General features: G+C 43.0%; 1 pseudogene; it reads right to left on the reverse strand.

Moving 5' to 3' along the window:
- The window catches only part of LOC139576804 (bridging integrator 3-like), a 54,890-nt pseudogene that overhangs the window by 2,040 nt on the left and 37,755 nt on the right, over nt 1-15,095 (reverse strand).

The raw sequence follows: 15,095 nt of genomic DNA on the forward strand, positions 1-15,095 counted from the left end.
TGACACATCCCACCCCTGCTTCTTCCCCCAGTTCATGAGTCAGGATCCCAGGAGAGATGCTTTGATGATTAATAGACTTTAATCACATTACAAGACTCCAGAAGAGTGGGCCGAGAATGAAAGTACTGGGAAATACAACCCCTTGAAACCCACACACATTTCAATATTTATTCATGCAGCGATGCATACGCTACAGTGCACTTTAGGGGACATTTCAGACTTATTTGTAAATGCACACGTGTGTTCTGCATAGAGGCTGGAATAAAAGAAGAGCTGCTGGCAGATCAAGGCATTGAAGAATAGAGAGACAGGCCATTTCAGATAGGAAAATGAAGATCTCTCTCTTGGGCAGGGAGAAGACGAAACCACATGCAACTATAAGAGATTTGTCACAGGATGCATGCTGGTAGAGAAATGATCATGTAGCCATTTTCAACTAATTACATTTGAACTGTGATTAACTATCCAAATGTCTATTCCACAGGACGTGTGCCAGCTTCAGTCCAGTTATATTAACAGAAGCTAGTTGGTATACCCAGTGACTAACCGGAAGAGGAACCCAGTTTGAAAAGCCTCTGTGTTTATACCGAACTCTGTCACCTAGACCACATGAGTGGGCCATGAGTATTGGGTTACCAGTGTATGTGGGGGCAAAGCGGATATTTTTCATTTAAAAAGTGGCTTGGTGAAAAAGCTATGGGATACATGTCAGTTATAATGTACACCAGATCACTGTGTCCGGTCTGGGGTGAACATCCTTTATGTCATCCGGTCTCTACAATTAGCCCAGTAATCATGTGCCATAAACTCCATGGACCACCTATGAAAAGGAGCCAATGGCCAAATTCATAATGGTTTATATTACCTCCTCTGACCTCAACTCTTTATTTCACTAACAAAATTTCAAAAACATACAGTACGTGAGAGAAAAGATTTGGCATCCAATAAGATCCCATCTCTATCAATCTGGTCTATCAATTGCCTCAGAAGTGCAATATAACTAAATCATTATGACAGTAGCGTGTCAAAAGAACACATTTCTTTCTGCTAGTACAAGCAGTACAGAACACCCTAACCAAGAACAACCACAGGGAATCCACACTCAGACAATGTCTCAATTATCCAGCATCCGTACAGGTGGACAGGCACATCCGATCACAGCAGAGCATTGCGTCCCATTCATAGCCGTTTCATGAAACTCCTGCTAGTGGTGCTAGAGCCTCAGAACAAAGGGAGGCATTGTGAGGGCGCCCTGGGAGCCATGGAGCAGGTCCGGGGGAGAGAAAAGAGGGGGAGTGGGAGTCCAGACCGTGCATGGGCTGCTGTGCTGACTGACCACCCAGGAGCGGCTGTGTTGGAGGAGTGGGTGTTTAGACCAGCCCAGCACTGGAGTCTGTCGCTCTGGCCCAACTGCACCCCCCCCCACCCCCGCCTCCATTCACAGTGTTCTGGAGTTAGAGATGAGCTTTTGAATTTGAGTCATCAGCGCTTATCCTTCAGAGGGCCCTCATTACTGTTTCAAGTCATTCTTTGCAGATGACTGAGTACAGACCTGCACCAATGTCCATAGAGGACAGAGCACTGAAAAATGGACACTAACAGTGGGAAGGCCCAAAATCTTCACCCAATAATTTTATATCCACAACCTGTCTCTATTAAATCCTTATCTTATAGGGCATTGGGTCCATGTTTCTATAATCATCATTCTAGGGAGAGATAATGGCTCAGTGATGTCCAGTGTTACATTACAGAGCTACTATGGAGGAGATAATCCTGATCAGTTAACAAGATTACCAGAGACCTAATGGCAGCTGCCAAGTTTATTCAGACTGCCTCCAGTGACACCATCTCCTGAGCTGTGAAGATCAGGCTACGTTACTGTTACACAAGTCTGTCTTTACTCAGACAACCCAGGAGGGCTCCATTCACTTCCAGTCTTCCAGTAACAGTCATCACATACAAGCCTACGCCCTTGTTGTAATCTAACAGAAACACAGAGAAAGTAAAGAACTCTGTCACGGAAGACAGAACTATGGATAGATCAAAGGGCGCAAATATCAACTTCTTTTGAACCCCCTCTGGGCTTGCCTGGTAGTATCAATGACAAAATGTTGTTTGAGTCTGATAGGCAGCTGTCGGTCTGTCAGTGTGTTTGGGGGTGGGGTGCCAGCCTGGCCTAGTGACGTGGCCACTACTCAATCTGATTAGGCGTGTGCCAGTCTCTATCCCAAAAAGGAAATGACATGGCTGGGGTGGGGTGCGGGGGGTAGGCGTGGGCGACAGTTGCGGGTGCCCAGCTCAGCTGCTGGGCTGGTTAAAGCGAGACGGGCTCGCGGGTTAGAGGGGCTAGAGCCAGACAGATAGACGGACAGACCTGGGCCTCCTGGGCTAATCAGGGAGGCGTGGGGGATTAATCACATTAAGACTAGGTGGAGGGAGACAGGGAGGATTACACTCTCTCTCTCTCCACTCCACTACCACTCTCTCTGCTGTTGGTCAACAGACAGCTGGGGGCAACACAACACTACAGATCAACAATATACTAAAATGACGAATAAAACCCATTGGAAACTTTTTGGCCTGGGATTGGACAGATGTGAACATGTTTTGTGTATCAACTGAATGCTCATACATACCTAGGCCTAATAATTAATAACTGTGCATGTATGTATGCATTACAAAGATGGCTCACGGGAGTTAAACTGGGTATGTGTGCACCCAGCCACACTATAGCTCACCTGTGCCCGGATGAGTGCCTCAAAGCTGGGCTGAAAGTAGTCGATGCGGCTGTGGTAGAACTTGGGCATCTCGTCCAGCAGCTGCTTGTTCTTGGCTTCAAAGTCCTCCCTGACTGGTCTCAGGTCCTCCCTGGTCTGGCCAGGGGCAAACAGAAGACAGGTCAAGACTTCAACAAAACACACCTCATCATCACTATGGAGTCTCAACAATCACATTCCAGCTACGTTCTCAGGAATGTCATCTGTCAATAACCATGAAAAACAATAGGAGAATGAAAATGTGTTCTGACGCAGAACAATAGAGAAAAAAAGAAAAAGACTAATCACGACCACAAGTGAAGAGGAGTGGGTTATGTGGGAAGACTTGGCTGTGTGCAGACCACACCATCGCTGATCAGGATGTGTGATGTATTAGTACGTAGTCTATTGGTGGGCATAAAGAAATGATATCTCAACGAATATGTATGATTTAGAGTGCATGATGTGTGTGTATGTTCGTGGGGGGGGGGGGGGGGTGTAACAGCATCACCTGTGAGCACTCATGTTTATCTTGAGAATCCACTCTGTGTGTCCGTCCTTAGTGAGTCTGTTAAAATGGTGTGGTAGTGTTTTGTCAAGATCATTTCTCTAAGAGCTGTGGGATTCAAAGACCAAGGAGATAGGGGGCCTGTTTAGGCTTTGTGTCCCTGACAATGCTTTTCTCAATGTGTGTGGGTGGGCAGCCATGTGAGGGTGTGAGCCCAGGCAGCGCTGCATTGATATCTGTGAATGTGTGTGTGCTACTGAAGAGGTCTCTGTGAGTGTGTCTACAATACTCAATTACGTGCCTGTATATGTGCAGCAGTGTCTTTTCTAAAGGCTATACTTGAGAGCCTGGTAGCTTGTGTGGGTGAACAGAGAGCACATGTACAGTATGCATTGCGCTCAACTATTTTTGTTCACAGCCAGTCAACATTTGTACCTTGTTCACTTCTTGATTGTATTGAACACACTAACATCATACTAGGATTTCTATTGCCCAACAGAGAGATGGAGTGAGAGATGGAGTGGCAACACGTGCCAGCAGAAGCTGTTAGCACTGTTCCGTTACATTGAAAGAGCAGCGTACCTGGTGCAGTTTGACCATGGTGGGGCCCGGCCCGTCCACTCCTTCTCCTCATACTTCTCTACTTTGGACTGTAACCTCTTGTAGTCCTGTAGAGCCTGCTCCCTTCGTTTCACAGCCATGTTGAGGCTGGGGAACACACTGCTGTACCTGAGACGCACAGACAGAGACACAGTGAATCAGACCTGACACACAGAGGCAGACCTTGAGACACAGAGAGACAGAGCGACAGATACCAAAGAGCCAAAGTGACTGCTTTGTACCTGAGATGTGGACATAACGAGACATGACATTGCTCTGTGTACATGGACATACAGACAAGAGCCTGTCAGAGGAACAGCTGCCTATTGACAATCTGAATGAAACTTCCTACATATTGCAATGTGTCCGCAATTCAGACCAATAAATCTAAACAAATCATGCGAAAATGAACCTACGGTGTTGTCTTAAAATGATAAACATGTGCATTGAAAAAAGTATTGCACTTTAAAATCAAAAGTAAACTAAACAAGAATAAGCTTTCTCTAAACCACTGACAACTTGTTGAAGTGCTCATGTGAGATCTCGTGGATCGATAGCATGCAGCACAGAAAAGTGTTCTCAAGTAGGAGACATCTTAGTGTAGACTGGAGTCACTTTCAAACAACCAAGGAGGCCAATTTTCGGTCAAACCAACTCCAATTTTTATTTAACTACTATAGTGCAAATGGCATGAAACAATTCATTTGGTTTCAATGATTTTATTCCAAATGAAAATACAATCTTTCCGAGAGAATCCTTGTCTCAGGTACTAAAAATAGGAAACACTTTTGTAACTTAGCAACAGGAGTCCGTGCCTCATCCTGGGACTTACTTTGCTCCAACACACTGGTTCTGTACGTTCTGCTTTTATGGGAAATACAGTACAGAAATGCAGCTACACCACTTAATTTGCAAAAGATTTACATTTTCCAAACTAGAAAACTAAAACGGTTGCAAACCTGTTTAGTCAGAAAATCTTACCATTATAGACTAACCATCAAGTCAATGGTGGAGATTTTCACACATTTGAGAGCACTTTAATGTACTTTGTATGATTCTATATAGGCACAGTAAGTCAGGTGTCACATCCACCATGCATGTTTATTTACCCAGGTCTAAGTTTCATAACCTGATGACAATGCTTTGTTTTTCTATGATTCATCTGGGAGGATTCCATACAGGCTGCAGCTAGCTATAGCCTAGTTCCTTGAACGTCTGCTACTCTCACTAGTGTAAAGTGTGCCAGTGATTCATTTTTTCCTCAAACAATGAGCCAATTCTCCTGGTCCTCTTCTTAATATACCACAGGTGAGGGGAATCCACAATGGACCTGACATGAGGTTGCGAAATCCAGTCTGCCTCAACAAAGAGTAGAATAAGCCCTGTGAGGGGGTGGCCAGCTGGGGTGGGGGGAGTTGGGCAGTGTGACGTGACCTGGGCTCAGCCTAAGACAAGCTGTGGATTGTTTCCCACAGGAAGTTGAGAAGGGAGCGGCCCTGTATCGTTCTGGCGACGTCACAGAGCCCAGCCCCACGACCCACGCTCTCCCTCTATTTATAAAACAACACTTTGGCCCAGTTTACGGCAGGCAGCCAGGCTGGGTGGATGCCTTCCTCTAGTAATTTACGATCTGTCTCTTGCTCCAGTGTAGTGTACACATACTTCAAGTGCCAGGGGATTACACAACCGCCCCCCTAAGCACGAATGCACTCCGACACGATTCCATTGGCCCATGACAACAATACACACCACACTGACTCATTAAAGACATAAAGGCTGACCGCATTCTCCTCCTCCAGAGCACCTCACTTCACACCACCTCTGCACGGCATCATGAGGTGCCATGTGATCAGATGCTCGCACTTCAGACTACATCACAATAGAGTAGTAATGATAACATCTGGGTCACTCACACATGATCACATTGTAGATAGGAGGTATCCTGACAGTCAGCAGGACCACCACTTCCTTTCTCTTAATGATGTGGACTGAGAGAACACCTGTGTGAGCCGATATTAGGAGGTCACTGTTCTAATGCTGTCATACCTAGAGGATGCTAATGTGTCTGTTGTGCTCAGACTATCTAAAGAGGAGCTCTGTGGGAGCCTGGCTGACTCAGCTGTAACTGTGACATGTAGAGGAGTGACAGTGGCTGTGTTTGAAGGTCACTGTACACACTGCGTAATGATAGTTTGGGATCGCTGGCTGGGCTGGACATTTCCCTAGATGTCTCTGGTCTGACTTCCACATACTGACCAGTTAGCTCCAGACCAGCCTATATTTAATCCGGCCTCGTCTAGGCCTAAGCTCTGCTGGACGAAGGGCGCACCACCACTGTCTGTGTGACAGGTCAGTCAGGGTGTGGTGGCTGGCTGGATGGAAAAAGCAGCTGGACGAGAGCTTGTTTATGACAAGTTGATCCACAGCCGGACCGACACAACCAGACAGCCAGCCAGACAAGCCTGAGTCTGGACCAACCAGCCCGAGTCTGGACCAACCAGCCCTGCCGGAGCAGAGACAGTAGTCTGGCAGGTTGACTGACCGGTCCACTGAACACTGTCACATGACAAAAGGCCTCTCTAAGAACATGTTCACCTTCCATGTCTCATTGTCTATGAAATGAGGAAGTAACACAGTGAAAGCCAAGTTTACGCAATCACATAAGACATTATTTATGCGTAATGAAAATACAAAGTCACTGTAGGCTAAGTGTTGTGTGAAGGCTAGAGTGCCAGCAGAACCTCTGTTTTGATAGGGAAGGTTTGCTCTGCCGCAACATGCCTGATGCTTTGTCTCTGTTGATCGAAAGTGAGAGGACGACTCACGCAAGCTAGATACCTGATACACCAGATATTTAAAAAAAATATATGTTTTTATTGTCACATTCACCAGATAGGTGCAGTGAAATGTGTTGTTTTACAGGGTCAGCTATCAGGCAAGAGCAGAATTTTTTTTCTAGAATAACTTAAATTAAAAAAACATTTCTGTGATTGTGAACTAAAATGTAGGCTAGTTTATAGGCTACATAATTTTGAGACACCCTCGTAAAACACATCTAATTGCTTCAATCTGACAGTGACAGAAAACAAAACATCACCTTGAGTAACTCCCAAAGTAGACTAAATGAACCATAGTGTCAGGGGCAGTCACTTTCTTCCCCCAACCCCAGGTCTTACAACAGGGCTGCCTTCTGTCTCACCTAAAAGAGCAACAAAGCAGAAAGGATTAGGATAGGAGGCCTCATACCCACTCACTCCCCCTTAGGTATGAGCATGAGTAATCGAGTCCTCAAACGCACATCAAAGCTCGATCTTTAACCAGAGACCACTTTTTTTTTTTTTTTAAATACTGTAAAACTATTTGGTGGAATGTGCTTTGTGGCTGCCAGAATAGGCAAGTGAAATTTTGTCTTGGAGACAACGGTAATTTGCTTTGACTCTAATGTTCCATTTGTACATGCGCCTTTCCGAGGAACAACAAAAAATAAAACAAGTAAAGCATCACACTGTTCTCCTTAAATTCCCTTTCACCTCCATATCTCATTCACTCAATGGCATTCTGACTCCTCCCGCCACACACGCGTGCTGAGTGCGCACACAAGCTCCTTTGGCTTACAGAAATACATGTCTATAAAACAAATCTGATGGGATTCACAAGATATATTCCTTGTCAAGTGTTATCACAAATTCAAAATGGACTGTTTGATTGAAGTAGGAAAATATGTGTTCCAACGAGCTGCAGTTTTGGAATAATTGCGTCCTGTCTATTTCTCGCTTATGCTACTTTGCGACCTGCTAGTGCCATTTAGAATTGGTTAGCCTAGGGCTCTAGGCTATAACCCCCCTAAACATTGACAAGTTCCACACTGAAAATATGCAAAAATAGTTTGATAAAGACAAAGAGCCTACTTTCATCAGAACCATTGAGCATAGGCCTACTCACCAAACTGATGTCGTGGCTGTAATTCATCACCATACAATGTTCAATGTGGAATTGTTCATCCACTTAAATTCCAAAGAACAGGCAGAATAAACTAAATCGAACATCTGTATGTCGAAAATATATATTTCAACTTGCCAAATTGACCCAGGTTTCAAATGATCACTCTTTGAGAATAACTGTTCCAGGCACGAGATGTGAATTACTTCACAATGGCAACTTTTTACATTAGATTTAAAAATATATATTTTATTACATTATATTAAATTTCTTTACAATGAAATAGGCGTGTCTTGACTATGATAAGGACTCGAGAAATAAGAACATCTTGTCTGCTAAATAAATAAAAAACAAGGCATTTTGTTTATTTTTAAACAAGGCTTCTAGAAGCAAGCACCACTGCTGAGGTTACTGCCTTTTTGAAGATTATGTTCCACAATGTAATACACTGCTCAAAAAAATAAAGGGAACACTTAAACAACACAATGTAATTCCAAGTCAATCACACTTCTGTGAAATCAAACTGTCCACTTAGGAAGCAACACTGATTGACAATAAATTTCACATGCTGTTGTGCAAATGGAATAGACAAAAGGTGGAAATTATAGGCAATTAGCAAGACACCCCCAATAAAGGAGTGGTTCTGCAGGTGGTGACCACAGACCACTTCTCAGTTCCTATGCTTCCTGGCTGATGTTTTGGTCACTTTTGAATGCTGGCGGTGCTTTCACTCTAGTGGTAGCATGAGACGGAGTCTACAACCCACACAAGTGGCTCAGGTAGTGCAGCTCATCCAGGATGGCACATCAATGCGAGCTGTGGCAAGAAGGTTTGCTGTGTCTGTCAGCATAGTGTCCAGAGCATGGAGGCGCTACCAGGAGACAGGCCAGTACATCAGGAGACGTGGAGGAGGCCGTAGGAGGGCAACAACCCAGCAGCAGGACCGCTACCTCCGCCTTTGTGCAAGGAGGAGCCCCGCCAGAGCCCTGCAAAATGACCTCCAGCAGGCCACAAATGCTAATTGCTTGCTAATTGCCTATAATTTCCACGTTTTGTCTATTCCATTTGCACAACAGCATGTGAAATGTATTGTCAATCAGTGTTGCTTCCTAAGTGGAGAGTTTGATTTCACAGAAGTGTGATTGACTTGGAGTTACATTGTGTTGTTTAAGTGTTCCCTTTATTTTTTTGAGCAGTGTATAACCAGTTGATATTACGATTTCAATAAATTAATTAACATTTTATTGACAGAATATATATATGGGGCAATTTAGCAATTAGGATTTGTAATGGTTATGATAAATTAGGCATTGTTGCGATCTGTTGGCATATAGATAAACGTGCAATTTTTATTTTCCATTGCGGCCCTGAGTTCTAAAAATAGATTTGCTTTTCCAATCGAGTACTCGAAAAACAAATCCTGCAGGTACTTGAACAGTCAAAGAATGTCAAATTCCCATCCCTACATATAAATACCCTGATGTCATTCACTGTCCCCCCTGAGTCGATGGAATTCACGGCTGGGAGAGAGGGACAGAGAGGGACAGAGAGAGAGAGAGAGAGAGAGAGGGACAGAGAGAGGGACAGAGAGAGAGAGGGAGGGAGATTACAGAGAGCTGGTAGTCCCATCCACCAAACTACCAGGTGTGAAATAGGGAAGAGACTCAGGGGGTATGCTAATTTGGTATATAGCAGACCTAACCCACTCTATTAAATTAGTCAAAACAGGAACATTTTACATTTGGCTAGAAATGAATAAGGACATTATCTCAACTAGAGGTCGACCGATTATGATTTTTCAACGCCGATACCTATACCAATTATTGGAGGACCAAAAAAAGCCGATACCGATTAATGATATTACTAGTTTATCTAGCGTGTCCTGCGTTGCATATAATCGATGCGGTGCCTGTTAATTTCTCATCGAATCACAGCCTACTTCGCCAAACGGGTGATGATTTAGCACTGTCGTTACACCAAACTTAACCATAAACATCAATGCCTTTCTTTAAAATCAATACACAAGTATATATTTTTAAACCTGCATATTTAGTTAATATTGCCTGCTAACATGAATTTCTTATAATTAGGGAAATTGTGTCACTTCTCTTGCGTTCCGTGCAAGCAGTCAGGGTATATGCAGCAGTTTGGGCAGCCTGGCTCGTTGCGAACTGTGTGTAGTCCATTTATTCCTAACAAAGACCGTAATTACCAGAATTGTACATAATTATGACATAACATTGAAGGTTGTACAATGTAACAGCAATATTTAAATAAAGGTGTAAAAAAAAATATAATAATAATAATAATAATAATTCGGCCAAATCGGTGTCCAAAAATACAGATTTCCGATTATTATGAAAACTTTAAATCGGCCCTAATTAATCGGCCATTCCGATTATTCGGTCGACCTCTAATCTCAAAAGAGAAAAATGTCCTCATGTGTGCTAGCTATATCCCCCAGTAGAATCCCCATACTTTAATGATGACAGATTCTCCATCCTAGAGGGGGAGATCAACAATTTCCAGGCCCAGGGACATGTACTAGTCTGTGGCGACCTAAATGCCAGAACTGGACAAGAACCTGACACCCTCTGTCACGACTTCCGTCGAAGGTGGCTCCTCTCCCTGTTCAGGCGGTGCTCGGCGGTCGTCGTCGCCGGCCTACAAGCTGCCACCGATCCCTTTTCTTTTTAGTTTGGTTTTGTCTGTCTTGTGTTCACCTGTGTCTAGTTTAGGCTAATCAGTGGGGTATTTAATCTCGCCCTACCCGCTAGGTTTTTTGGATTGTTTGTGTTACTGTCGTTTGCTTGGGTTGCGTTTTTCCCTGTTAAGCAGGTTTATTTCACGGGACTGTTTTTCCCGCACGTTAGTTTTGTAGAGGAGTGTGTTCCTCCGTTTTCGACAAGACTGCGTTCCTGTTTTCTAGTGGCTGCTTTTGTGGTCCTGTACCTGTTTTGTTGGTGGACCAGTAAATAAAACGCCCTTCTTGAAATTCTTGCTCTCCTGCGCCTGACTCCACACCCACCTCTCCTAGGGAGATATTGACACCCTCAGCACACAGGGGGACAAACACCTACCTGGGATGTGATAGCATTCCCTCCGCCATATGCCCCACTAGACACAACTACGACAACATAACTAACAAAAACGGGTCACAACTCCTGCAGCTCTGTCGGGCGCTGGGTATGTACATAGTCAATGGTAGGCTTTGCGGGGACTCCTATGGTAGGTACACCTATAGCTAATCTCTTGGCAGTAGTACTGTAGACTACTTTATTACTGACCTCAACCCAGTCTCTTAGAGCATTCACAGTCAGCCCACTGACACCCCTATCAGATCACAGCAAAATCACACTCTACTTGAACGGAGCTTTGCTCAATCATGAGGCATCAAAGCCAAAGGAACTGAATAATATAAAAAAATACTATAGATGGAAGGAAAGTAGTGTGGAAATCTACCAAAAAACAATTAGGTAACAAATTCAATCTATTCTAGACAATTTCCTGGACAAAACATTTCACTGTAATAGTGAAGGTGTAAACTTGGCAGTAGAAAACCTAAACAGTACATTTGACCTCTCAGCTTCCCTATCAAATCTAAACATTTCAAGCAGACAACCTAAGAACATTAACAACAATGACAAATGGTTTGATGAAGAATGCAAAAACCTCAGAAAGAAATTGAGAAACCTAACCAACGAAAAACATAAGAGACCCAGAAGACCTGAGCCTACGCCTTCACTATGGTGAATCACAAAAACAATACAGAAATACACTACGGAAAAAGAAGGAACAGCACGTCAGAAATCAGCTCAATGTAATTGAAGAATCCATATAATCTAACCACTTCTGGGAAAATTGGAAAACTCTAAACAAACAACACGAAGAGTTATCTATCCAAAACGGAGATGTATGGATAAACCACTTCTATAACAAAGAACAAACAGCAAAAACATATACAAATCTTAGAATCAACTATTAAAGACTACCAGAACCGACTGGATTATCCAATTACATTGAATGTAATTAAACTACAGGACAAAACACAAACCCTCCAACCTCAAAAGGAATGTGGTGTTGATGGTATCCTAAATGAAATGATAAAATATACAGACCACAACTTCCAAATGGCTATACTCTTTAACATCGTCCTCAGGTCTGGCATATTCCCCAATATTTGGAACCAAGGACTGATCACCCCAATCCACAAAAGTGACCCCAATAACTACCATGGGATATGTATCAACAGCACCCTTGGGAAAATCCTCTGCATCATCATTAACAGTAGACTCGTACATTTCCTCAGCAAAAACAATGTACTGAGCAAATGTCAAAATTGGCTTTTTACCAAATTACTGTACGACAGACCACGTATTCACCATGCACACCCTAATTGACAAACAAACCAAAACATAGGCAAAGTCTTCTCATGCTTTGTTGATTTCAAAAAAGCTTTCGACTCAATTTGGCATGAGGGCCTGATATACAAAAAATATACAACATTATAAAATCCATGTACACAAACAACAAGTGTGCGGTTACAATTGGCAAAAAACACACACATTTCTTTCCACAGGGCCGGGGGTGAGACAGGGATCCAGCTTAAGCCCCACTCTCTTCAACATATATATCAACGAATTGGCGAGGGCACTAGAACAGTCTGCAGCACCCGGCCTCACCCTACTAGAATCTGAAGTCAAATGACTACTGTTTGCTGATGATCTGGTGCTTCTCTCCCCAACCAAGGAGGGCCTACAGCAGCACCTAGATATTCTGCACAGATTCTGTCAGACCTGGGCCCTGACAGTAAATCTCAGTAAGAAAAAAATAATGGTGTTCCAAAAAATGTCCAGTTGCCAGGAACACGAATACAAATTCCATCTAGACACCATTGCCCTAGAGCGCACAAAAGAACTATACATACCTCGGCCTAAACATCAGCGCCACAGGTAACTTCCACAAAGCTGTGAACAATCTGATAGACAAGGCAAGAAGGGCCTTCTACACCATCGAAAGGAACATAAAATTCGACATACAAATTAGGATCTGGCCAAAAATACTTGAATCAGTTATAGTCCTTTATGGTTGTGAGGTCTGGGGTCCGCTCACCAACCAAGAATTGACAAAATGGGACAAACACCAAATAGAGACTCTGTATGCAGAATTCTGCTAAATATCCTCCGTGTACAACGTAAAACACCAAATAATGCATGCAGAGCAGAATTAGGCCAATATCAGCTAATGATTAAAATTCTGAAAAGAGACGTTAAATTCTACAACCACCTAAAAGGAAGCGATTCCCAAACCTTCCATTACAAAGCCATCACCTACAGAGAAATTAACCTGGTGAAGAGCCCCCTAAGCAAGCTGGTCCTGGGACTATGTTCACAAACAGACCCCACAGAGAGCCAGGACAGCAACACAATTCGACCCAACCAAATCATGAGACAACAAAAAGATACTTGACACATTGGAAAGAATTAACAACAAAAAAACTGAGCAAACTAGAATTCTATTTGGCCCTAAACAGAGAGTACACTGTGGCAGAATACCTGACCAACGTGACTGACCCAAAATGAAGGAAATATTTGACTATGTACAGACTCACTGAGCATAGCCTTGCTATTGAGAAAGGCCGCCGAAGGCAGTCCTGGCTCTCAAGAAAAGACAGGCTACAGTATGTGCACACTTCCCACAAAATGAGGTGGAAACTGAGCTACACTTCCTAACCTCGTGCCAAATGTATGACCATATTAGAGAGACATATTTCCCTCAGATTACACAGACCCACAAAGAATTAGAAAACAATCAGTTTGTGACCTGTTGCCACAAGAAAAGGGCAACCAGTGAAGAACAAATACCATTTTAAATACAATCTATACTTAATGTTTATTTATTTTCCCTTTTGTACTTTAACACATCATTACAACACTGTATATAGACATATGACATTTGAAATATCTTTATTATTTTGGAACTTTTGTAAGTGTAATGTTTACTGTTAATCTTTTATTGTTTATTATCTAGTTCACTTGCTTTGGCAATGTTAACATATGTTTCCTATGCCAATAAAGCCCTTAAATTGAATGGAGAGAGGGAGTGACTGAGAAAGGGAGAGACAGAGAAAGGGAGAGCATATTTTCATGCTCATCATTTCCTGGATATGTTGGTGGGTGCTTATATTTGTCCTAATACAGTGAGTGTTAATTACCCAACTAAGTGTAGCCTAAATTTGAATACACATACTCTGGCACGTACACAGCCCATTGAAGTGACAAATAAAAAAAACTCCATTAACACTGTCCAGGCTCAAGCCATTCTCTGCTCTATTTAAGATTCCACACATTTTCTTACAGATCGACACAAAAACATCAAGACTATTGAGACTTCAGAAACAATGATTAACATTCTGTTACTGGTGGACTAATGGCATTTTATTTCTAATGGAAGCTTAATGTATGGTGGCTTAATAGAGCAGTCCTCTACTTTGATGGCTAATTACAATATGCGGAGCTTCAACGCCATAAACATGCAACAGGGCTGATGGCTTGTTTTCCTCGTCCTAAAATAGTGGTCACCAACCTTTTGAGTCAAGATCACTTTCCGAGTTAAAATGCAAGCCGAGATCTAGCGCTCAGGTTTTTTTTTAAAAACACATCTTCAAAAATGTAAGCATGTAACAGTTCTGTAGCAATGAGGTTTGTGCAGTAGGCTATAGGCCCAAATATTATCACTGCATATTAGCTATGCTTGAATTGCCCTGCCAATGTTGTTCTTCCCAGACCATTTTGAAATTCTATCAATATTTTTTAATTAGGTATATGATCACACAGATAATGGATAATTTGTTGTATTACTTGTGAAGCACAGCTGAGTGAGCTTAATAATTTGCTTTTTTTTACTGATGGGCCTGCATCTGATGGTCAGTCGGAGAGGGAGGGATGGAGGGAGCAGCGTTGAGGCTGCCTCTCACCCATCCCCCCGTCCCCTCCGCTGAGAAAAGGTGACATAGTCTTCCAGCTGATGGCGAAACTCAAGTCGCACTGCCTCATGCACCAATTCATGTTGTTACTCCTATGACCAGAGAAAGTGAAATATTCCTTGATATTAAAAAAGACACACAGGCTGCAAATAATAACAATGTAGGCTTATCGGAACACTTTTGCTATACTCATTAATTGCAGCTGCAGTGCTGGTTGTAGCGTGTGGAAGTAGGGATAACTGTAACGATTGTCGTCGGAATGAGAAGGATCGGACCAAGGTGCAGCGTGGTACGTGTTCATGATATT

The sequence above is a fragment of the Salvelinus alpinus genome, chromosome 5, assembly GCF_045679555.1.
Source record: "Salvelinus alpinus chromosome 5, SLU_Salpinus.1, whole genome shotgun sequence".
Taxonomy (NCBI): domain Eukaryota; kingdom Metazoa; phylum Chordata; class Actinopteri; order Salmoniformes; family Salmonidae; genus Salvelinus; species Salvelinus alpinus.